Here is a 25485-nt window from a genome sequence, read left to right on the forward strand (position 1 = left end):
TTCTGTATCCTTCACTGCTCTATGCAATGAAAATATTTGATTGAGCCACACTCAACCCACCCTCCAAACAAACAAACAAAACTCTGTAAGGGTATTTTAATTTTATTTTTTAAAGTGCAGAAATTGAGATAAAAATCAATTAATGATTTATGTAAGCTTACCCAGCAAGGGGTTACACACTGAGCAGGGATTTGAAACAAAGTGTTTCTGACTCCCAAAGGATCTGATTTGCTTTCCCTTTCTACCTTAATGAAATAGCTAGTGGCAATGCCCAATTTCTGAAAGTTTAAACTGAGGAAGATTGCTCTAGAAAGATGGTTCTAGGACATTTTAGTTGCATTTTGATCAACTTACATCAGAAAAAAAAAAAAAAACACAAAAAACCCAAGCACAACATTTCATGCAAGATATTTTTGGTTTTGGTCTTTTGTTATTTTTTAATAGTAACAGCTAGAGTTTTTTGAACAATTTATTGAAAAATATATATAAATGGTTTCTGAAATACAACAGCATAATGGCTCTTGGAATATATAATGGCGCATATTCAACATACTCTTTTAACAGTATAATTGTTCCTGGAAAAAAAAATATATATATATATAAAGAAGGTGCCAAAAAACGGATACACATTTTAAGAAAGGAAAACACTGTATTAAAATTGTAATACTCAATATATACCGATAACAAAAGATGAATACAAGTCACGTTTGGCTTCTGCAATTACAAGAAATACTTAAAGAGATTACCGTCAGCGTAATTTTAATACCGTTTTTTCCTTTAAAATGTGGATTCTGTTTTTTTGCATCCTCTGTATATACCTTCAATCTCAATACATATAGCCCTTCAAGATGCAAGGTAGGTATTATCTCCATTTAATATACGAAGGAACCAGGCTCTGAGAGATTAAATGCTTTACTTAAGGTCACACAGCTCAGGGATGGAAAAGCCAGGTTCTTTGCATTGCATACTACCAACTTTTTAAAGGTGGTTTGCACATACCTACACGGCTGCAGAAGAAGCAGACTGGTCACAGAAGTAGTAGAGCAGTACGTGGACTCTCAGCCCTCTCCCACTATAATGCTCTGCCAGGATGTTTTCAAACAAGTGTTTTAACACTCAAAAATCAGAGCCCTGCAATTTACACATGGCGTGTGAAAAGAGTGGAAAGCAAGGTATGTTTATTACGGAAAAATTAATTTCAGACATCGTTAAAAGAGACTTAACTTTGCAATCAGAAGGATCCAGTGTTTAAATACTAGTTCAACCATTCACTAGCTAAACAATCCTGAGCAAGATAGTTGGCATCTCTGAACATTAGTTACTTTAGTTTCCATTCGTATAACATGGAGGAGCAATCTTTACATCATGACAGTGTCTTTTAAATTGTAAGAAATAATGTATATAAGTCCCTAAGTGTAGTGTCTATTGTCATCCAAATAATTACTTATGCCATGGCGTCTTCTAATGATCCTTTAAGCCTGATACATGTTTTACTTCTGGGCTTAGTATATACTCTTATTTTTTTCATCTTAGGACTCCATAGTTTAATACCCACTTTAAGAAAAACGCTCCTTACTCTTTTTACTCTCAATATATTTTATTTCCTGATTGGAACAAAAAAGTAAAAGGCCAAAGCAGGCAACAGAGTAGACTAAGTTTCTTTCAAGGTTTAATGTTACTTAATTCATTCATTAAACATAATAAGAAACTCCTATTTTTCCAAACTTTGCACTAAACATGAACATAAGAAAGCGAATAAATATTAGCCCTCACTTCTAAGAGTTTATGATCTAGTTTGGCAAGGAAGTTACACTATAGGATGCTATTTATCTGGCTTGATAATTTAACGAAGTACTCTGAACCAATACGAAGACCCATCCAAATGAAAGACATAGAGGGGAACCATATAGAGGATAGAATAGAGCTATATAATGAAACACCTTGAAACATGTGATAAGGAAGGAAAGGATATTTGTACGAGAGACAAGTAATGTGAAATGACATAGAAATCTGAGAAATACATATATATATATATATATACACAAATATATATATATATATACATTTACATATATATAAATATATATATATGTAAATATATATGTAAATATATATATAAATATATATAAATATATATATCTTGAGAGAGAGAGAGAGAAAGAACTTCTACTATGTTGATATAACTGGCATGTGGAAAGAGAAGGCAAGAAGTAAAGCTTGTCAGGTGAGTGAATGTTCATTCATGGATGGATTTATATGACAACGTAAGGAGTTCATATTTTATTCTGAAAGTGATGGTATTTCAATTTTCAAAAAACAATATTGATGGAAGAGTTAGGAATGGATTTCAAGGGAGTAGGAATGCTGGAAGAAAGACAGTGTAAAAAGATGACTGGAAATTTCACTGAGCAGCTGAATTCCACAAGCAAGCATGAGAGCAATGTCTTGCCTCCTTTAGATTTTTTTTCTAAGTTTAGAGCTAAGACGACGAGTTAAACATCCTTTGACATGTACGTGTACCTGCCAGGGAGGAGCTGGCAGATACAGGTATATAGTCATATTCACTACTATATCTGAAATCCTCCAGAGGGGAAAGTATTCACAACCACAAAAGAGACTTATTAAATTTAAAAACAAACAAACAAACAAACAAAAAACACATTAATATATCAGCTCTAATGATTTGCAGAATCCTTACCATAGGATGGAGGAAATTATTGAATCTGTTCAAATGAAACTTGAATATATTTGCAAACTGGGAAGAATAAATCATTGGCAAGGGTCATTTTGTTACTTCACTTCAAAAATTTAGATTGCTTATCTTCTAACTCCTGTTAAGGTATTTTACATAGTCTGGGAAAATCCTTGCAGCTCTATGATAGAATGATTTACAAAAGGGGAATGAAACTAATAATTACTGAGCACCTACCATATGCTACATAGCACAGACCCTAACAATCTTCTCTGCTCGGCCTACTCATCCCTCTCTTTCCCCAACCCCTAGCAACCTCTGACTTTATACTGTCACCATTTTTGCCTTTTCCACAATATCACATAGTCATAATTATATATTTTTTAAGCATTTCAGATTTGTTTCTTTCACTTAGTAACATGCATTAAAGTTCCTCCATGCCTTTTCATGGTGTGATAGTTCTCTTCTTAGTGATGAATAATATCCCATTGTGGATATACCATCATTCACTTATTGAAAGACATCTTGGTTGCTCCCCAGTTTTGGTAATGATAAATAAAAGGTATATGGTACACATCTAGCTATATGGTTTTGTGTGGACCTAATTTTTCAGTTAACTAGGGTTAATAGCAAGGACTGTAATTTGGGTGAATGTCAAGGGTCACATGGTAAGAATATGTTCAGTTTTATAAGTAACTGCCCAACGGTCTTCCGAAGTGGCTTACCATTTTGTGTCCTCACCAGCAATGAATGACAGTATCTGCTGCTCCACATCCTTGCCTGCATTTGGTGTTGTCACTGTTTTTGATTTTGGCTCTTTTAATATGTGTTTCTAGTGGCATTCATGGTTGTTTTAATTTTAATTCCTTAATTACATATGATGTTGAGAATCTTTTTGTATTCATATTTATAATTATTTTAGTTGTGATTCTTCAATTAAATTTTTCTGTCTTTATCAAGAATAAGTAGGTTAGAATGTAAACTACCTTTATATTTTAGATGACATCTTTAACATTCTTTTCTCTCTTATTCACTTTCATTTAGTTTTGCTCTTTTTTTTTTCATTCCTACATTCCACATACTATGTTTCCCCAAAAATAAGACCTAGCCAGACAATAGTTCTAATGTGTTTTTTGGAGCAAAAATTAATATAAGACCCAGTCTTTAAATATAGTCTATTCTATTCTAATATATTGTATTATTGTATAGTATAGTATAGTATAGCATATAAGACCAGGTCGTATATTATAGTAAAATAAGAACAGGTCTTATATTAATTTTTGCTCCATAAGACGCATTAGAGCTGATTGTCTGGCTAGGTCTTATTTTGGGGGAAATATGGTATTTGTGTACATCTTGTCTGCATTTAGTCTCCTCTAACAAGGCTTTCATTTCTGAAGCTTTAATTTTTCTCTTACACTTTTTTTCAAATTCATAATAGACCATTTATGTTTCATTACTATTTTTCATAACCATTTATTTTAGATGATTTAAAATAAAAATAATTTAAAAAGTCAAGTACACATAATAAAGGTGGAAAATAAAGATGTGTGTATTTTCAAATGACATGACTGTCAAAATCTTAAAGTATCTATGAAATAATCAGTAGAAATAATAAGTAACTTTAATATGAATACATAATACAAACCAATATTTAAGAATACATTTTATTTGTTTATATTAGAACTTTAATGTACTACTAGTAAGTTAATGTTAATAATTCATAATTATGATACAATCCAAAAGATGGAAATCACAGAAATAACTAATAATGATGTCCAGGACATCTACACTGAAAACTTCAAAATATGGCTAATTGAAATTAAAGATGTAAATAAAAATAAATGGATGAAGATGAGATAGTCATGTTTATGAATTATAAGGTTCAGTATTTCAAAAATGAGAATCCATCCAATAAATACTAGGGTGCCAAAAAAATGTACACGAGTGGACACATTGGTCATCGTTGCTCAAGCAGTAGTCCGCAGTAATCAGAAGTGTCTGGCGCTGGTGGTAACCACTTTGAGCACCTCATGTTAATTGCAGAAGTCAAACGTGACTTGTATTCATCTTTTGTTATCGGTGTACAATGAGTATTACAATTTTAATAGTTTTTTTTCCCTTTCTTAAAATGCGTATACATTTTTTGGCTCCCTCTGTATATAAGCAAACCCCACAATTTCATTTAAATAAATCGACAAATTCTAGAAGTTATATGGAAATATTAAAGACTTAGCCTCAATTTTCAAATATATCATTAAAAAGAAAGACACTGGAGTCTTATACTATCTGATTTTAAAATTATTCTAAAATTTCATTTATAAAGAGGATGTGATGTTTTCATTAGGATGAACAGATAGATAAGTCAAGGAAGAGTACACAGAGCTCAGAACACATGCATACTTATTTAAGAAAGCCAATTAATGTTTGACAATGTGCCAAAGAAATTGAATACTTGTCAAAATTCACCACTGAGAAAATAAATAAGCAATCCGTAGACTTGGGAAAATACTCAGTGTGTTTATATGCAGTTACAGTTCCATACGTTTTCATGCATATGCGATTATTTGTGTTTGTGTATGTGTTTGTGACACAGAACTGGTTATCAATCTTTTAAAATTAAGCCCTTCTATTATTGGTGTTGTAATTGTAATTTGCGAGTCATTGATGACTAATGATGTTGAGTGCCTTTTAATATACTTATTAGTCATTTGTATAACTTCCTTTATGAAGTTATACAACATATTCAAGTATATTCAACACTTTCGACCATATTTCTATTAGATAGTTCTCTTTTACTTATTACGTTATAGAAATTACATATTCTGGATAACAGTTCTTTGTCACAAACACACAAACACACAAACACACATATATCACAAGCACACAAACACACACATAAAGATGCATGATGCATTGTATCTTTAAACAGAAATTTCAAAAATATTCAAGGACATGATACTTTTTATGCAGAAGAGAAGCTACACTATGTAACACAAAAATATTTTAGGAATTATCTTTGAATGGCAATCACTCAGCTATTTAAAATAAGATTTTTATTGCTGCCATTTAAACATCAGAAAACTTCGAAGACAGTTTTCTCATTCAAGGAAAATTCAATTCACATATTTAGTCTGCGTTTCAAGGAGGTTATTCATTCTGCCCTACAGAGAGAAAATAAAACCAGCTCTGCACTCTCTAGAATTATACAAACGCACAATGTGACACCTGGGAACATCTTCAGGATCATCTAGTTCGTTGTTTTTTAAATTGTTTTCCTTGGATTCCTAAAACCATTTTCCCCCGAAAATAAGACCTACCTCGAAAATAAACCCCAGTTAAGATTGTGCCAGATGGATGCATTAAGTACATTATGACGATGTTCCAGAGGAGATGACATCACTGTATTTGAATAAATATAGATTGTTGCACATAAAAAAATAAGACATCCCTGAAAATACACCCTGATTTGTCTTTTGAAGCAAAAGGTAATGTAAGACACGGTCTTATTTTCAGGGAAACACGGCATGTATTGAGGGACCAAGTGTGACCTCAGGAATCCTGGTCTCATTTCAATTAGAGAAACTTCACTTTTATCTGCTTTATAGATTTAGGCTGTAAGTTTCTATTTGAAAAACAGGTCGTACTGCAGGAAAAAAAAATGCATGTCTGAAATCTATTCACATAAAAACTTCTTCATTTCGCAGATTAGGAAGCTGAGGGTTAGAAGCTCGGTTAAATGGCAAGAGGTGAAACAAGGAGTTAGTACCAGAACTAAAAAAGAAATGTCATTCTCCTGCCCGTTAATTCAGTGATCTCTCTCTGATCCTCCCCAAGCCATTGTAACATTGTACCTTTCTTTGTTGCCTGCTTTTACTGGTTAGTGTCATATCCCCTGTTCACTGAGAGAAAGTGAGCTTTACAGTGAAAATTAAAAAAAAAAAAATAATTGTTAAATAGCACCATATCTACTATAATAGTGCTGTAATTCTGAAATCCTGCATGCATTGGAATCATCATAAAATTCTGTTTAAAAACGTAGTCCTCGGTTGCCACATCATGAGGTTCTGACATAGTAGTGCAAGGAAAGAGTTGAGGAATCTGTTTTATAGTATGCAATTTAGCATACGGGTCCTCAGTTGTATTTTGAAACGACTGGTTTAAGAAACACACTTCCTGTGCTTGGTGTTTCCCAAACCTGGCTGATTACAGATTCATCTGGAATTTTTTTTTTTTTTTTTTTTTTTAGGTATGGATTACTCAGCTAAGACCAACTCACTCAGATTCTATAAAATAAGGTCTGGGATTTGTGTTTCAAAAATTCTAAGGGAGCAAAACAAGCACACAAATAAACAAAACCAAAGTCCACCGAGTTCTGATTTGGGAGTCGATGTTAACGGATAATATTGTGGACTAAGGGTAGCTATCAAACAAAGCATGCTGTTTTTCCAAAGTTAAATATCTGCAGGAGTCATTTTTAAATTGCATTTTCAGGACAAAGCTAACTTTGGTCTACAAAAGTAGAGTGAACATTTGTTTTAGGCAATAACTTCAACTTCACTTTCACCATTACTGTGTAGATTGATTGTCACTATGCTTATTACTATGACATCTTCGTAATTCTTTGACGACACAAGAAGTAAGCATGAGGAATTTTACACTGATGAGGTACATGTAAAGGAGGCATATATTGTAAGAAAAATTAGAAAGGCTTTTTTTCATTCTACAATTAGATGAGAGAGAAACAAAAAATAAAAATACATTTAAAAATCTTTGTCCAAGACAGCAATATTTGCCTAGTAAGTACTCATATGACACTTTCCAGTTCAGAGTTTCATTTGTGAATGGGTATCAGACACTGACTCATAATTTGATTCTTAAGATTATGGTCAATAATGCACCTACACTAGAATTACCAGGATGCATTTGGGAAAGGAGTTTGCCACTTAGCAGCTAGGTGTGTTGAGAGGTAGTGTAAGTGACATGACAGAGGTGAGATGGCACAGGTCTGTAGGAGGAATTGCAAACATTTCAGGATAAAAAGGGCAAGGGTAGTAGAAGACAGGATTAGACATTTAGATTTGGTGTCAACCAGTTGGGTCTGAAATATTACTAATTGTGACATTATTCACAGGGGTGGTGGATTTTGGGATTTGAATGTTTTCAATCTAGTCATTCCCACCATATTCTGGGAAAGAGCTTTATACCCAGAAGACACCATGTGCTCTTGTAACTTCTCTGTCCTCGAAGATGTGTATTCTGGCTGCTCTCCAAAGACTAGCACAACTTAGATACCTCTTTCTACACTGCTGTTCAATCTCTTCTCTTTGCCTGAGATTTTCTTACTCTAATTAATCTACCGGGAAACTCCTAGGCATCTTGAGATCTGGTTCAAATGCCACATATTTTTTCTGTTGTTTTCCCTGGAACCTCTCTATTCTCCATTTCTTTTAAATGCATAATTCAGTCTTACTTGTCTTTTTTATCAGAGAATTATATTAAGACGTGATTTTAGTTTATGGGTCTGAAATTCCTCATTCCTACAATGAGGTTTTTAAACAGTACCCATGCCATACAAGTCTTTGGGGGATTAGCTGGAATAACCTATATACAGTGTTAGAACAGTGTCTGACACGTAATGTTTGTAAATAGTAGCCATTAACTGTTAGTATATGGCACTTACTACCTTGAATTAAAGTCATTGGTCTGCATCTGTCTTGCTAACTAGACAGCAGTTTTTTAAAGAACGTAAGTTTCCTGAATATAAATGGAGAGGGCACTTAGAGCAGTAACTTGTGTGCAGTTGTTACTCAGTAAATGCTGGTTGGACTTGATGGGAATATTACAGTAAGAATTGTAGGGCAATGCTCTATCATCCAGAATTGACCAGTAATAAGGAAAACATTTTTTTGTAAAGGAGCTTTTCTAGGCTCTACACCATACAGACTGCTTTTCTGTCCAAAGCTCCAAATAGCCAAATCTCATATTTAATACATATTTCGTGAGCCTATCAGTTTGCTAGTGTTGCTGCAACAAAGCACCACAAACTGAATGGTTTAAACAGACATTTCCTATCTTACAGTTCTGGAGAAGAGAGATTCAAGATCAAGCTGCCACAGAGTTTATTTCTTCTTGGGGCTGTGAGGAACAATCTGTCCTGGGCCTTTCCCTTAGCTTGTGATGACAGTTGGCAATCTGTGGTATTCCTTGGCTTGTAGAAGCATCATCTGACTCTCTGCCTTTCTCGTTACATGGGGTTCCCCGCGTGTGTGTGTGTGTGTGTGTGTGTGTGTGCCCAGATTTCTCCTTTACATAAGGGCACGAGTCACATTGTTTCAGGGCTCACTCTAATAGCTTCATCTATACCAATTACATCTGCAAGAGCTCAATTTTTAAGTCACATTCTAGATGTTAGGACTTCACGTACGCATTTTGGGGAGACTCAATTCAACTTACAACAGATAGACTGGACTTTTTACACAGGATATCCTATGCAAATAAGTCTCTCTTCCCAAATTGTTACAGTTGAAAAACACATCAACTCTCAAGGCTGTTATATCCAAGAGTCATTGGAATTTCTCAGGTCTAGAAGAACAGACCCAATTTTTCTGATGTATTTTCTTCTGAACCTTTGTATTTTCATTATAGCTTTGAGTCTGATCTCTGCTTTAATAAGAATTAATGGATACAGGTGAGGCCTGAGGAATTTTTTACAAGTATAATGAGACTATTCAGGTATAATGAGGATACTTATTTTCACAAAGTGGCAGTAGTTTAATATAAATTCTGCTAAATGACTGGGCCAAGAGAATTATTAAGTTGATAGCACATAACAGGTATAGACAAAATTTAACTCACAATGTTTACCCAGGCAGCAAAAACATTTTTCTTAATAAATTTAGATAAAAGAAGAGAAATTACATGGAAGGTGTATACTTGATGTTTACATTTCATGTCTCTAGGGACACAATGGAGAACTGAGGAACATTAGGGATAATTTCTAGTGAATACATATCTTAATAGCCATATACTCAGCAGCTTTGATATGACCTATCTATATGCATCTTTCTTTTTTTCTTGCAAAGCACTAACCTTAATGCCTTTGAAAACCATTGCACAGGCAGCTTTGGTTGAAGATGTGAGTAATTATATCATATTTGTTTTGTGTTCCTTTTATAATATTCACAGGTATAATTACAAAGATGAGAATTACTGTCATTCTATAAAATTGACAGTAAATACTCAAAGTATCCCCATTTCACAAATAAAGAGATGAAAGCAGAGGGAATTTATGTAAATTCCTCAAACACATATGTTTAATGAGTGACAAAGCGTTGGACTCCCGAATCAGTTCACTTAAACAAATTGTGCCATGTTTTACTTGTAGCAGCAGTTAACTTCTTTAATTCCATTTAATCGTGAACTGATAATTCAACTAATGTATAAAAGTTAACCAAATGGGAAAAATAAACTCATCTCGAGATTTTTTACCGTGAACGATTAATTAGAGGGGTTCAGCAATCATTCCACATACGTTGACTGAACATTTCCTCTGTGCCAGACCCTGTGCTACACCTGAGGTGATAGCTGTGAATGAAACAGAGAGCACACAAGCCCTCAGGGAGCTGAACAGGACTCACAAAGAAAGGGGAGCAGCACAAAGGACACAAACCGAAAAAAAAAAAAAAAAGTTACCTTCAGTGCTGAAAAGAAAGTAAAATAATTAGCACACACAAAGTGCCTGGACAGAGATTGCTTTAGAGTGGCAGTTACATTGGGAGATGTGGGGTGACCTAGGGGAGGAGTGTTCCAGGCAGTGAGAAAAACCAATAAAGACATAACTTGCTCAGTGTTGGCAACAAACATAAGAGAATTCTGCACTGCACCCAAGTCTCAGGATCAATTTCAGAAGATTTTACAATTCAGGACATAGCTTACATCTGCTTCTTCTCCAGATTCCATGAGACAACCTCTAACAAGTATAAATAGAAGGCCATTAGCTTGGGATTCCTTATCAATTAGAATTTGGGGCTTGAATGGCAGTTAAGACAGTAAAGGTCAAACTTCTAGAGAAGTACTTAAGATTATTTCTAAGTAATCAATAGCGGGTGATGTTTTTTATTTAAAAACATTTTGGATTTTTTTCCTACTTATAGAGCATTGCATTATATATAGTCAAACTGTCTCTTTCTGCATATATGAATATATAAGATAATTTTACATTAAATAAACTGACATCTGCACCTTTAATCTTCCTTTCTCTGTTCTACTTATTACTTTCCTTAAAACATTATTTTCTAACATACAATATAATTTGTACATTTTTGCCAGTATTATGTATGGATTTCTACCCTCTAGAGAATATGGCTTCACAAATGTAGAGATTAACATCTGTTTTGTTCAGGAACATAGAGAACGAAAAAATGCTTGATGAATAATGGGCACTTAATAAATAAAGAAAAAGTGAATGATTAATGAATAAATTAATTTAAAGATGTATTTAGTGGCTACAAGTTCAAAATTCAAAATTATATATACATATGTATATATCTGGAGGGTTATAGGACAACAGAAAAGGTGATTATTTTAGAGAGACTCTAATGGTTGAACCATGGTCATCTCATGAGCTCTTTAAGCCTTAATCCATGATTGAATGTCACAACCATTTAGTTTAACATCTACTTGTAACACACACACTCACACACACACACACACACACACAATATATATATATACACACATAATAATACTCTAAGTAAATATTTCATTAAATATTTTTTAGTTTTATAATAAAATAGTAATTTTTTTCTTTTCATGAATATCTAAAATATACACAAGCAAAATAGGTGAGCTATACATTTTTAGTAGCAATTTCTTTTTATTTCTTCTCTAGATTTCTAAAATCATATGGGAATTTAGACTTCAAAAAACAGATTACTTGGATTGAATATACTTGCTTTGTGAATGTGCAAATACACACTGAGGCAGCAAATGCATGATTTACAAGACGGGTACTAGGGAGCAAAATGCAAGGCTTTAGCTTAAACTTGGTAACAAAACAGTTTTTGCCCCCCATACCAATGCCCATGATAACTTTTACTTAGCTTAGAATTAAAACCGTCCCTACTAATACCTGACACACATGAACACTTTCATTTAAACTCAGTAGATTTTCTAAATAAAGCTAAGTAAAGAGGTGCTAAATCATTAATTTTCAGGGTAACACAGAAATAGGAACTGAAACCTAAGCTTCAATTCATGCCTTTGGCACATTATTTTTCCTTTTTCTTAACTTTTCTATTTACAAAAGCAATAAATTTATCTTAAGGGGCTTTTCCACTAACCTTTACCCTGAGAATAAACACTACCCCCAGAAACGCACAGTATCAGCTTTGTAGATAACCTTCAACAGCAAATGCTATTTTGACAGGCAACAGTAGTCACAGTTGAGGACATATTTTAGAAAGCTTCTTTCTAAAATAATAAGCTATTTAAATTTATTTACCATGATTGTGGCCAGTCTTGTTTTTAGAGAGAAATTTTGAAAGAATAAAATATTTTTTATAGAATCTCATTGATTCAGCAAGCAAAAGAAAAAGGCCTAAGTATGACCTAAGTTATGCAAGTATATATGAATATCGTTGATAAAAGAAAAACACGCACATGTTTATTCTAATTGGTGTCACGTCTCAATTATTCACAATGGCTTCAGAAAGGAACGAGCATATGTTGACGTTTACCCTCGTCTAGTCCTATGTGCAGATTTAGTAGCAGTTAGAGATTTTTACATAGATCCTTCTATTTAATCCTCAAAATATCTCGTAAAGAAAGAATACAAACTTGAGTTCTGTTAGTGACAAGATTGAGACTCAGGGAAAATGAGCAAATTGTGCTAGCTACAAGTGAGAAATATGAGCTACAAATCAAGTTTTGATTGACTCAAGGTTATTAACCCCACAGGCATTCTCCACTGTGTTTTATGAGGATGAGAGGAGGGCCAGGAGAGAAGGAAGAGAACCCTGGTTAAATACAATTTTTGATTGAGTGCGTTTTGGCCTAAAATATCTCTTTTCAAGAAGATCATAAATAGTTTAGAAATATCCGTGTCCCTGTTTCTGACTCAATAAGGTTCACAAAGTAAATCAATTCAATGACTATAACATAACTAGTGATTTTACTAGTGATTTTACAGTTTTCAGTGATGATACTTTGAGACTATCACCTCTCATGTGTCAACATGAGAAAACCACGATGGTATTTCTGTTTAAATATTTTTCTATTCTGTTTATATATTTACACTACTTAGAAACAAACAAACACAGATACCCTTTCAAAAGAGTGCCAGAAATGACCATGGATGATCTTAATCATTTTAAGCCAAATTGATTTTTATACTAGCTTCTTAGCTCTGATACCAAAACACAAAATGGTGGATAAAATCAGGGTCTTACAACATAGATGTTAAAAATCATAGATTCTAGAGCCAGATTCTCTGAATCTTACCACTGATCACCTATTTCATAGCCATATAATTTTACACAACTTAATATTCCTCTCAAGATCCCCATCTGTAAAATTGGGTTAACAATAGTTTCCACCTCTTGGTGTTTTTCTGAGGAACAAATAAATTATAAAAAGGCTTTATTTAGAAACATACCTGGTCTTTTCAGCAGTATGCAGATCCAGGGAAAGGTTGTTAATTCAGTTCTGTAACTCCAGACAAGCCTCCCCTCAGTTCGCTGCCCCTGAGGTTCTTCACCTGCAAAAAAAGAATAGGAGGCCATCATTACTATGTCAGTGTCTCTAACAAGAAGAAAAGTTGGTGTTTTGTGGGATGTACAAATAGTGCAACATGCTCTTTACACTTTTATTTTCTACCAGCCAGAGTATAAGACATGGCCAAGCATGTTTTGGCCTATTCAGAAAAGCCAGTGCTCAAATAAGAGTAACTCGGCATTATTTGAGATCTCATTTTTCTCTGTCTCTAGCAAACAGAATGCTTATTACTCCAGAAGTCTGCCTATAATGACCCCCCTGGGACATATCTGTGCTAGAATAGAAAACCCATTCCCTAAAACTGCGAATAGAGGCTGTACGCTGTCTACTGTAAGAAGTACAGCAGATGTCATGCAGAAAGAAATAGTGTTCATAGCTAGGCAAATTTGGGGAAGGCTGCATCAGGCAAAATCAAATAGGGTTCTTTGCTGAAAAGCTTATCAGAATCCCCTATGCATGCATGGCAACTATAATACACAGTACATCCTACATCTATGGTGACAGCAAACATCTCATAGATGTGATCACGCTGTGGAAAATTATTATAATAAAAAGCCATTTATTTGGCTTTTTGGAATCTGCATAGTGTGCACTGAAGTTCTTCTTCCGTCTCGTATAATCTTCAACAAATTACATAACACTCTGAGCCTCCTTTTCCTCATCTACAAACATATATCGGATATATAGGTACGTGTGTGTGTACCTTTCAGTCCTTTGTCATCATTTTCTTACATATATTTCATGCAATGACTTGTAAAGATATTAAGAACAGACTTAAAGAACATACTTTATGAACTTTACTAAATAAGTCTGCACCTGAATTATAGTCTAAAACGAGCTTTTTAAAATTTAAGCTAAATTATCTCCTTTCTTGGCATTTCTTCACTTTTCTCAGTTTCTGGCACAAATTGATTCTCTCCATTTTCACTTCTCTCAGCTGGCTCAGAAATCCACATGTAGAACTTTATCTGCTCTCTAGGTCCAGCTTCATATTTCCAGGAGCCTACTCTACATTTCTTTCTGGCTGTTTAGCTAAATCTCTAAATCATTTTAACTTATTATTTGTTGTATATTTCACAACCTTCTGGATATTGTAGCTACTTTCGATACATAATTTCCCTTGATATTTATTTATTTAACCCATATTTAATGATAACCAAGCTCAGCCATTAAAAAAAATATATCACAAATGAGGTAAATTCAATTAAATGGACTACAATGATATGAATAAAATGCATGTCCATGTAAAAGGCATAGCAGAATTCTAAAGATATAGAAAGGAATACATTGATATAAATCAGTAAACATCAGTAAGCATGCAAAAGTAATTAAATCATTAGTGATTATTATTAATCATTAATCACTAATTAATCATTAATCACTAATAAGCATGTAAAAGTAATTAAATCATTAGTGATTATTATTTATTAACATGCAAATTATTATAATTACATTAATATATTAATAAGAATGCTACAGAACATTCAACAGAGGACAATTCATCTGTCTATATGATTTCCACTCTTTTCCTTCTCTAATATTTTTGTCATGCAAGAAAATACTTTAAATTTAAAATATTTATATCTAATTCTGTTGCCCACATCTTACTGCTTAAAATATTCTCATAACCCATCATAATTAGAGAAAAAATCATATGCACACTCTAATCACAAGAATATATATTTCCCTAATAGCTAGTGAAGTTGAACATCTTTTCATACATATGTTGGCTGTTTGCATATCTTCTTGGGAAAAGTGTCTGTCCAGGTCTATCTGTTTTTTAAGTGATTTTTTTTTTTTTTTGACTCATAGGCACAAACAACAGTTTAGTAGTTACCAGAAATAACAGGATGAAGAGTGTGGTAGAAAAGGGTAATGGGCATCAGATATATGGTGATGGAAGCAGAACTGACTTTGGGTGGTGAACACATAATGCAATATATAAATGACGCAATATAGAATTATACACCTGAAACCTACATAATTTTAATAACCACTGTCAGCCAAACTTAATAAAAAATAATATACACGCATATGACCTAGACATTGCCTGTCTCTTGAATCCATACATCTCTCTCGGTGGATTTCTAAACTTTAGATTAACTAACTTCCTTTCTGTTCCTGAGGTTGTTCTCTCTTGAAAGCCTTTTCATTTGTTGACTTGGCTTCTTAGAATTAATATGAAATTAATAATGCCATCCTGTTACAGTGATTTCAGCCTTCTAAATTAACATTCTGTTTCCATCCAGGTAAAACTAATTTGCAAATCCCAATGCAAAAGGAAAATGTGAGACTCTTTGTTAAAAAAAAAAAAAATTGTTTGTTAAAAAAATTAAGAATAGAATTACCATATGACCCAGAAATCCCTCTCCTGGGTATCTACCCAAAAAATCTGAAAACCTTTATCCATAAAGACTTATGTGCTCCAATGTTCATTGCAGCTTTATTTGCGGTGGCCAAGACATGGGAACAAACAAAGTGTCCTTCGATAGATGAATGGATGAAGAAGTTGTGGTATATATACACAATGGAATACTATTCAGCCATAAGAAAAGATGAAATAGTACAATTTGCAACAATATAGATGGATCTTGAGATTATAATGCTAAGTGAAATAAGTCAGACAAAAAAAGTAGAGAACCGTATGATTTCACTGACATGTGGTATATAAAACTGAAAACAACAAAAGAACAAGACAAACAAGTGAAAAAACAAAAATTCATAGACATAGACAATAATTTGGTGGTTACCAGAGAATGAGAAGAGGGTAAAGGGGGTCAAATATATGGTGATAGAAGGAGAACTGACTCTGGGTGGTGAACACATGATGTGAGATATAGATGATGTATTACAGAATTGTACACCTGAAATCTATGTAACTTTACTAACAATTGTCACCCCAATAAATTTGAATTAGAAAAAAAGAAAAAGAAAAAGAAAGAAAAGTACTGCTCTCAGCCTTAGCATCATCTTAGAAACCTCTGCACCATGAAAGCCAAGTGGAGGAAGAAGAGAATGCACAAGCTGAAGCTCAAAAGAAGAAAGATGAGGCAGAGGTCCACAGGAGCAGAAATGAAAAAAAACAGAGGTCAGGGACACTGCTACAGATTTTTGTCTGCATGCCTGCTGTCTAGAACTTCTCAATAGATCTAGAACATATCATACCATCTGTTCCCCACGACCACCTTTGGAAAGACCCACCTTTGCTCGTACAAAAAGTCCTTTGTTCTGGACCTATGACATTATGGACAAGTTCTGTTCTCAGTTGTGACTGAATGTAACGCGTACAATAAATCATCTACTGTCTTAGCTGAAAAAAACAAAACGTACTAAAATATAAAGCTTTTTCCTTCCTTCTGTGGTCTCTCTCTTGACTCATGATGTGTCACACATGCTATATGTAAATGGGATGACAAGGAACAATAGGCACATATCGTACATACCATGCTTCCCTGAAAATAAGACCTAGCCGAACAATCAGCTCTAATGCATCTTCTGGAGCAATAAGACTGGATATAATAATTAATATAATATAATATAATATAATATAATATAATATAATATAACATAACATAACATAACATAACATAACATAACATAATATAATATAATATAATATAATATAATATAATATAATACCGGACCTTATAATAATTTTCACTCCAAAAGACGCATTAGAGCTGATTGTCCGGGTAGGTATTTTCGGGTAAACACGGTGTGTCCTCTGATCATGAGCCTGGTCTATTGCCTCATCAGACTTCAGTTACACAACAAAGTCAAAGATAAAACTATCAAGAATCTCAAGACAATGAATGCAGAGCATTAAACTAAGTGCAAAGCCTTCTGAGAGCAAAGCTTTGTGCAGCTGTATCGGTCTCATGCCCATGCATCTGGCCCTTCTCCCATCCATACTTCAGATGTTCTATTGTCCCAAGTGGAGTGTGAGGGATCCCTTTAAAATATAATTCATGTCAGGGAATAACTTTCAATGACCCTTCTATAATTCTAAACATATTTTATTTACCTTTTGGTTACTAACACCTATAAGAATGGCTGACATAGTAAAGGTTTAATAAGTATGTAATGAGTAACTGTTTAAGAGGGTTATAAATCTAGATTAACATAACAGATGTGGTTATATGCATCATCTCATTGGGTTTATTTGGCCTCAGATCTCTTGCTAACAAATGACAGAATCTATATTTAAATTGACTCAAGAAATTATATATATATATATACACATATATATGTGTGTGCGTGTATAAATATATATATATGTATATATATATACATACATATATATATATATATATATATATATATATATATATATATATATAAAATTTTCTCATGCAAGTATGAAGTCATGGGCTAATCTGTTTGCAAGAAGAGCTGGCTTAAAGAACCCAAATTAAATAATCAGAATATGATCTCTTCTTTCTTAGTCTGCTCTCTGTCAGCTTTATTCTCAAGAAAGATATATCTAATGTATGTCTGTACCTGTTAGTTCAAGGCTGTTGTCCTATCACTTTGTACTCAGTTAATAAGAATTTTTCTATCCCAATACTTTCATCAAAACTACGAAACTTTAGTTGGCCCAAATTAAATAACATGTTCGTATCTGAACAAATGACTTTGATTCTGTTAAACCAAGCCTAGACCACCATAGTCATAAAGTGTTCCTTAAAAAGAAGTCTGGACATTTTTACCAGAATAGTGATGGATATGGAGCAGAGTATGTGTGTATTTTTAACTTGTTAGATAAAGCCAAATTATTCTCTGGGATTGTTGTACTGATATATCACACTAGTAACTTAATTTTGAAAAAGTGTTAAAATTTTATCAGTATATTTGGGTTAAATAGCTTTAAAAAGTATACATTTTAGTTACGGAATTGTTAAATTTCCATCATAGGAAAAAAGTAAGCTCCTTGAAATTGAAAATAGCTAGAAAATCAGAGCTGTACGACCATGTCTATAGACTACAAAGTGTCTCCATAAATTCTGTGAGAGTGGTAAGAAAAAAAAAAGATGAATATTGGCTACTCAGTAAATAGGGACACTTGGTCTAGTTCCCTAATTTTTTCCACTGCAGGACTCTGGATTTATTAAAGAGTTGAAAACAAACGTGATACAGAAAAAGAAGCTGAAGCCCGATTACTACAAAGATTTAATCATCACATTGTCCTTGAAAAACTGAGATAATGATATAGCGCTTTGGGTTTAGCAAGTTACATATATTACTCACTATGTACCAAGCTCTATGTTCATTCATCTAATTGTCATAACTCTATGTGATAACAATAGTAATCAGCTCCAAATTATAGTTCAGAAACTTATCTCTTAGATAAGTTAAGTAACGTATGGCAGGTCACATACAGATAATTAGAAAGGTACATGCATGTGTCTACACTTTGCTTCCAGGATTATGACCAGGGTTTCCCTCGTCGTCATCTTCCTTCTCTGTGCTCTTCAATTAGGTATGTTTCCTGGCTTGCAGGAACAGCTGTGGTATAAACACCAGCAGAATGATCTTTCGCTGAAGTACGTGGATGGTAGATCATCTTATTTCCACCTTTACAACTTGCCCAGAACAACATTTAAAGTTGAGAGAAACTTGTATTTGATGATCAAAATTCTTTTATTAAGGCTCATTTTAGAAGCCTCTAGCCCCTTTCACCTCCAACAGCCTAATTGCACACTTGTGATGCCATATCCATTATTCTCCTCATTCATACAGGAGGAAATGGAGAATGCATGGTGTAAGGATTCTGTGTTAGTAAAGGATATCATAATTCAAAGGAAAAATTGCTAATGGTAGAATTAAGACATCATGAAAAGTCAGCAGGGGAGATATTTGGGTGGTATTAGGCCACACCATCCATACAAGTTTCTATTTAAAGTTGGCTCTGCCCATTGGTACTTGGTAGTATAATTGATGGTTTTTCGGTGGAGAAATGTTTCTCTGTAAATAATGCCTCCATTTGCCTTACATTTTTAACCTGTTTCAAGATGCCAGCTCAAAGTTTGTGACTATAGTGCCTTTGGGTGCATTCTACCCATTTAAGTGCCAGGTGATGACTTGAGTTTTTCCCATGAGGCTTTAGAGTAGAATATCTGTTTTTTATAATGACTTGTCTTTTTATTCAATTATTAGAATTCTTTACATATATTGGATAAAAGTCCTTTTCCAGATATTTATTTGCAAACAATTGCTCCTAGACTGTGACTTATCTTTTCATTTTTTTCAAACTAGTGACTTTTTATTAGTAGTTTCAGGTGTACAAAACAATGTAATACTCTAGAGTAGAATATCTTTAATCAGTTTATTACCTATGCTCCTATCCTAAGTAATGATTTTGAGTCTTACACATTTATATACCTGATATTTAAATTCAAAACAAGTGTTAGAGTTGGGTTTCATAGTTAAAGGTTCTATTTCCAGGTAAAGACTTTATGACTGATTAACTTGGGATCATGTGTAAATCCCTTCGTTTTCCTGCATCTCCGCTTTTTCTTCTGCCAAGTTAGGAATCATCATAACTGTATGTTAGCATTGTTATGAAAGTGAAATGTAAAGAGGACATGAGTGTGTTGTGAACACTTTGAAGACCTGGGGAAATGTTAGATGCATTTCCTGAAATAGGGACTGTCTATTCTCAGTTTCTATGTGTAGAATTTGGAATTGTGGTTATGAAGTCCCTTAGGCTTTGGAGGCTGACTGTCTGAATTCAAGCTGTAGTAACATCATTTACATTCTATGATGATAGGCAAACCAGTTTCATTTGTAAAGAAGATTAATATTAACCCAGCACACATGTGGATCAAATAAAATATACGTATAGAGCATTTAGCAAAATGTCTGGGACAGAAGTAGTAAATGAATGTTAGATGATGATGAGCTGCTGAGAGACTTATTTACAAGTTCTGTTTTCATCAAATACTACTTTTGTAGTTATGACTCTTTTGCTAATAGTTACAATTCATTAGCCATGCACAAATAACACTCAGATATGAAACCTATTTCAATATTCAGGCAACTTTTCTCTTTGAATCACACTTAATTAAATTCATCAAGATATACGAAGTTATCTCTTCTCAGCTAAGCAGAATGCAAACCCTAACGTTTCTGACTTACAGTCAACACTAAATACCTAGGGGCTCAATATGTTAGAATACATTATGGATGACTTACTAAAGAGATGACTTTTGTATTCATCAAGAAAGATCTTTTGTGTTTAATCGAAATAGACTTTTACGGGATTTTGTTTTATTTTTAAACTACTAGGTCAGTTTTCCTTCCTCCTAAACTGACTTACCAGAAAAGTTAATCTGAACTCCTTTTCTTAAATAGATTAAGGAAATTAAAATCATGTTAAAAGGATTCACCATGTTTTGCACAGAGGTTGAACAAGTTTTAATTCATTAGTCAAACACAATTGTGACTGCCTGCCTGGATTGCTATACTGAAGTATGTGAAATCTTAGAAAAACGGAGAGCCATGATTGAAGAGAGATGTTTGCCATGGGAATGTAGAAATCATAAGAGGAACAATGTAATAAAAAATTGTCATTTCTGATTTTTATAGCATAGATTAAAGGAAGTTAGGAGCTTCTCATAACATATGGAAGAAATATCTTCTTAATATTATCCACAGAGATATTTTCTACAGTTGGGTTTTATTTCACTATATTTGTCAATATTAAACTTATTTCCTAAGGAAAAGCAGAAAGATGTAGAGATACACTTCTGATGTTGTTTGGCAAATGGCACTATAATAGAGAAATTGTAGCAGTAACTTTTACCTTAGGAAAGTTTTTTGTGTTGTTTCTTTGTTTTCATTTTTGTTTTAAATTATTTTTTTTAGAGTAGTTTTATGTTCACTGCAAAATTGACCAGAAGGTACAGAGATTTCTCATTTCCATTTACCCTCTGCTCTCCCCACATATACCCTCCATTATCAACCTCCAGCATAAGAGCACTACCTATATTACAATTAATGAACCTACACTGACACATCATTATAACCCAAAGTCAAAAGTTTACATGAGGGTTCACGCCTAGTGAACTACAAAATTACAATTTGTAGTTTGCTAGACATGCATGCATGTGTGTTTTATTCACTACACAATATGAGAAATTACATAAACTACCTCAATTTCTAAAAAAAATATATTTTGATTTTATACATTCTACTTGCATGTTATATCATCTGCTTATGGATGAGGAAGGGAGAACTGAAAATTTAAAACAAACAAACAAACAAACAGAAACTCTGAGTTACCTAATTTTCCTTTTTCTTTTATGGCATAATTTTCAGCAAAAGTGGTGTGTCTTAGTCTGTTTGGGCTGCTATAACACAAATACCATAGACTATAGGTGCATAGCCTATGTATCAGGCATAAAGCATTATTTATGTTCTGTGCCCTGTATAATCAATCTTGATTTTAGTTTCTGTGCCTTATATATGATTACATGCTGTTCTTTCTCCTAAAAATGTTTTGCCATTTATCTACAGGAGAGAGAAATCAAGATAAAAATATTGAAAATAAGGAACGGAACCTCCGGAACCTGTGAGGCAATATCAAAAGTTCTTATATATCTGTAATTGGTGTGCCAGAAGGAGTTTGGAAAAAATAATACTGTATGTTTGATGACATTACAGCTCAAAATGTCCCCAATATGGAGCAAGATACACTTACAAATTCTAGACCAACAAAGTACGGGAAGGATAAATGTGATGGGAACAATACAGAGTCAAACTATAAAAAGTCAAAGACAATAAGAAAATCTTGAAAGACAACCAAGAAAAATGACACATTACATAGAGATATAACAACAGTTCCAGTGAACAATTCAACTGAATGTGCCAGTCTCATTAGAAGAGGCCAGAAGACTGAAAGGACACCTTTAAAGTGCTTGAAATAACACTAAGCCCAGAACTGTCTACCAAGTGAAAATACCCTTTAAGAACGAAGGTGAAATAAAGAAATTTGCAGATAAAAGAGCATTAAGAGAATTCATTAACGGCAAGTCTGCACTATAAGAAGTGATTATGGCTATTTTTAAAGCTCAAGAAAAATGGTAAGAGAAGTGTATATAGAGTTTCATTAAGGGATTGAGAACATTGAAAATGACATGAATGTGCGGATAAATACAAAATACTCTTTTTCAACTTAAGTTCTTTAAATATATACAACTTTCGAAGCAAAACTTATACTATCAACTTGTGAGGAATATAATGTGTTAGATACATTACTTATGAGAACTACAGTGTAAAATGGTACAGGGTAAATGGGCCTATATACAGGCAAAGTTCCTACATTTTACAGGAAGTGATCGAATATTAATTCCGAATAGGGCGTGACGACTAAGATTTATATAAATTTTATTCCCCAGAGTAGCTAGTAAATATTTTTTCAAAAAGATATAGCTAAGTAGCAAATAGATGGATTATAATCAAATTCTACAGACCTTATAAATAATTAAAAACAATACTGAAAAAATAGAAATAAGGAACAATTTAAAAGGAGGAAACAAAAGTATCAACTATAAAATGGCAGACCTATATATCACCACACACATAGTGGATCGATCTGTGTTCTCCAGTGAAACAAGAACCAAATTAGGTTTATTTATATCTACCTATGGGTATATCTGTATCTATCTCTATATCGGTACACCTCTGTATTAATACTGATATAGCTATGGATAATGTGGTTTTTAAAAAAAGAATTGCCTCATGAAATTGTGGGGTCTGGCAAATTCTAAATCTGAAGGCAGGCTGGCAAGCTGGAAAGTGAGGTAGCAGTTGATGCTGCAGTTTTTAGGTAGAATTCTTCCTCGGGAAAACCACAGCTTTTATTCTTAATACCTTCAATGGATTAGATGAGCCACCCACATTTTCATACTATGTACCTCCTTCATTTAAAGTTAACAGATTATTGATGTTAACCAGATCTAAAAATACCTGCACCAAAACACATAAATTAGAGTTTGATTAAATAACAGGGTACCATAGCCTAGCCAAGTTGACACATTCAATTAACCATCACAGATAATTATAGTAAATGGTATTAGAACACTAAGTTAAAGGCATAAATTGTCAATATATGAATTATTTTTTTAAATATAAAAGTCAAATGCAATGCTATCTACAAGTGAGGTTAATTTAACTGTAATAATAGCACTCATGTGAAAATAGATGGATTAAAAAGTTATACCAAGCAAATATCAATAATTGAAGACTATAGTGGTACCTTTATATTAGGTAATATGGAACTTGGAGAAAACGTATTACCAGAGAAAAAGTTGGCCATTGTATAATGTGAAGATCAACTAATCATAAAAACCATAAACGTGTTTGTGTCTAATAGAAGAGCTTCAAAATACATGAACAAAATATATCAGACTTCATAGGGACAAGCAATTTCACAATAATAGAGAGCTTACATTTGTGTCTCTGCAACTGTTAAAATAATTAGACAAAGTAGCAGTAAAGACAAACATCTCAAAATACTTGATAATCATGCAAATACGTATTCACCTAGAAACGGCAGAGTACACATTGTTTTTAAGTGTAGCTGTTATTTTCACCTATATACTATATGCTTTTCCACAAAAATAAGACTCATTCAATGTAAATGCTTTGAATTCATAGAGTCCATCTTATCTCAATAGAATTAAATTAGGAATTTTACATATATAAAAAAAATCCTATGACTTGATTTCTATGTTCCAATCTGTTGACAATATTTGAAAACTTCTGAGTTATAGTTTCTTTTTCCCCTTCTCTTTCTCCTTCTCCTCCTTCTAGTTCTTCCAGAGCCTAAACTTTTTAAGGACCCTGGTGATTACACCATGACTTCTTGGATAAACTAAACTATTGTCCCTATTTTAAAGTTAGCTGATTAGCTAGAAGCTTAATTCCATCTACAACATTAATTTCTCTTCACTATGTAACATGACATGTTCACACGTTCAGGGAATTAGGATATGGGTATATTTAGGGGTCATTAGTCTGCCTACCACAAGAGTGCATGAAGAGACAGTGGGTTCTGATCATTCTGCACAAGATGAGACTCCTCTATGGGAAATGTGCATTCTACAGGTCCCCACTGGGACAGCTGAGCTTTCTCTGAGCTTCACCACACTGTAAGGATAGTCCTAACTGGCCTTCCTTCGTCCCTGCTTTCTTTCACAGTTGTCAGATCTGCACTGCCTTCTGAGGTCTTTCTCTACCTACGCCTCATTCGTCCTCCATCTTTCATATCTATTACTGTCAATGCATTTTCCTCCAGTACTTGTAAATCTGCCTTAGTGTCTGCTTCATGGAAGACCCAAATTGACAAAATGAGTCTTAAAAAGGTATCAAACCAAGATGAAACAATTTATTGCTTCCAGTCTGGAAGAGGATATTAGTTCTGGGCACAGATAATACTTTATAAATTCACTTACTTAAATGTGTTGATACACACACATTTAAAAATTCACTGTCACATTAGAAACACAATGAGTTAATATTCAAACTAAAACATTTCTAAAGCTTGTTTAGCCTTGATCAAGTCAAGGATTAAGTAGTAACTGGAAAATCATATTGAATAACAAACAATTATCTCAATGATACACAATGGCATAAAAAAATAAATCTACTTTCTCTAAATCACCCTTCTTACTAGAGGCAATATGTTGGCTATGTTATGTATCCTTTTAACAGTTAGGCCTGACAAATCTGTACTGTCCTTTTCACCTTACATTAAAGAGGCTCAAGAATTAATAATTCAAGCTAAAAAATATATATATATATACATATATGTTATATATTTATGCATATATACACATATGTATGTATACATATGTACACATATATATGTATACATATATACATATGTATAAGACCTAACCCGAAAATAAGCCCTAGCACGATTTTTCAGGATGACATCCCTTGAACATAAGCTCTAATGCATCTTTTGGAGCAAAAATTAATATAAGACTCAGTCTTATTTTTGGGGAAACATG

Source organism: Rhinolophus ferrumequinum, chromosome 11 (assembly GCF_004115265.2).
Source record: "Rhinolophus ferrumequinum isolate MPI-CBG mRhiFer1 chromosome 11, mRhiFer1_v1.p, whole genome shotgun sequence".
Taxonomy (NCBI): domain Eukaryota; kingdom Metazoa; phylum Chordata; class Mammalia; order Chiroptera; family Rhinolophidae; genus Rhinolophus; species Rhinolophus ferrumequinum.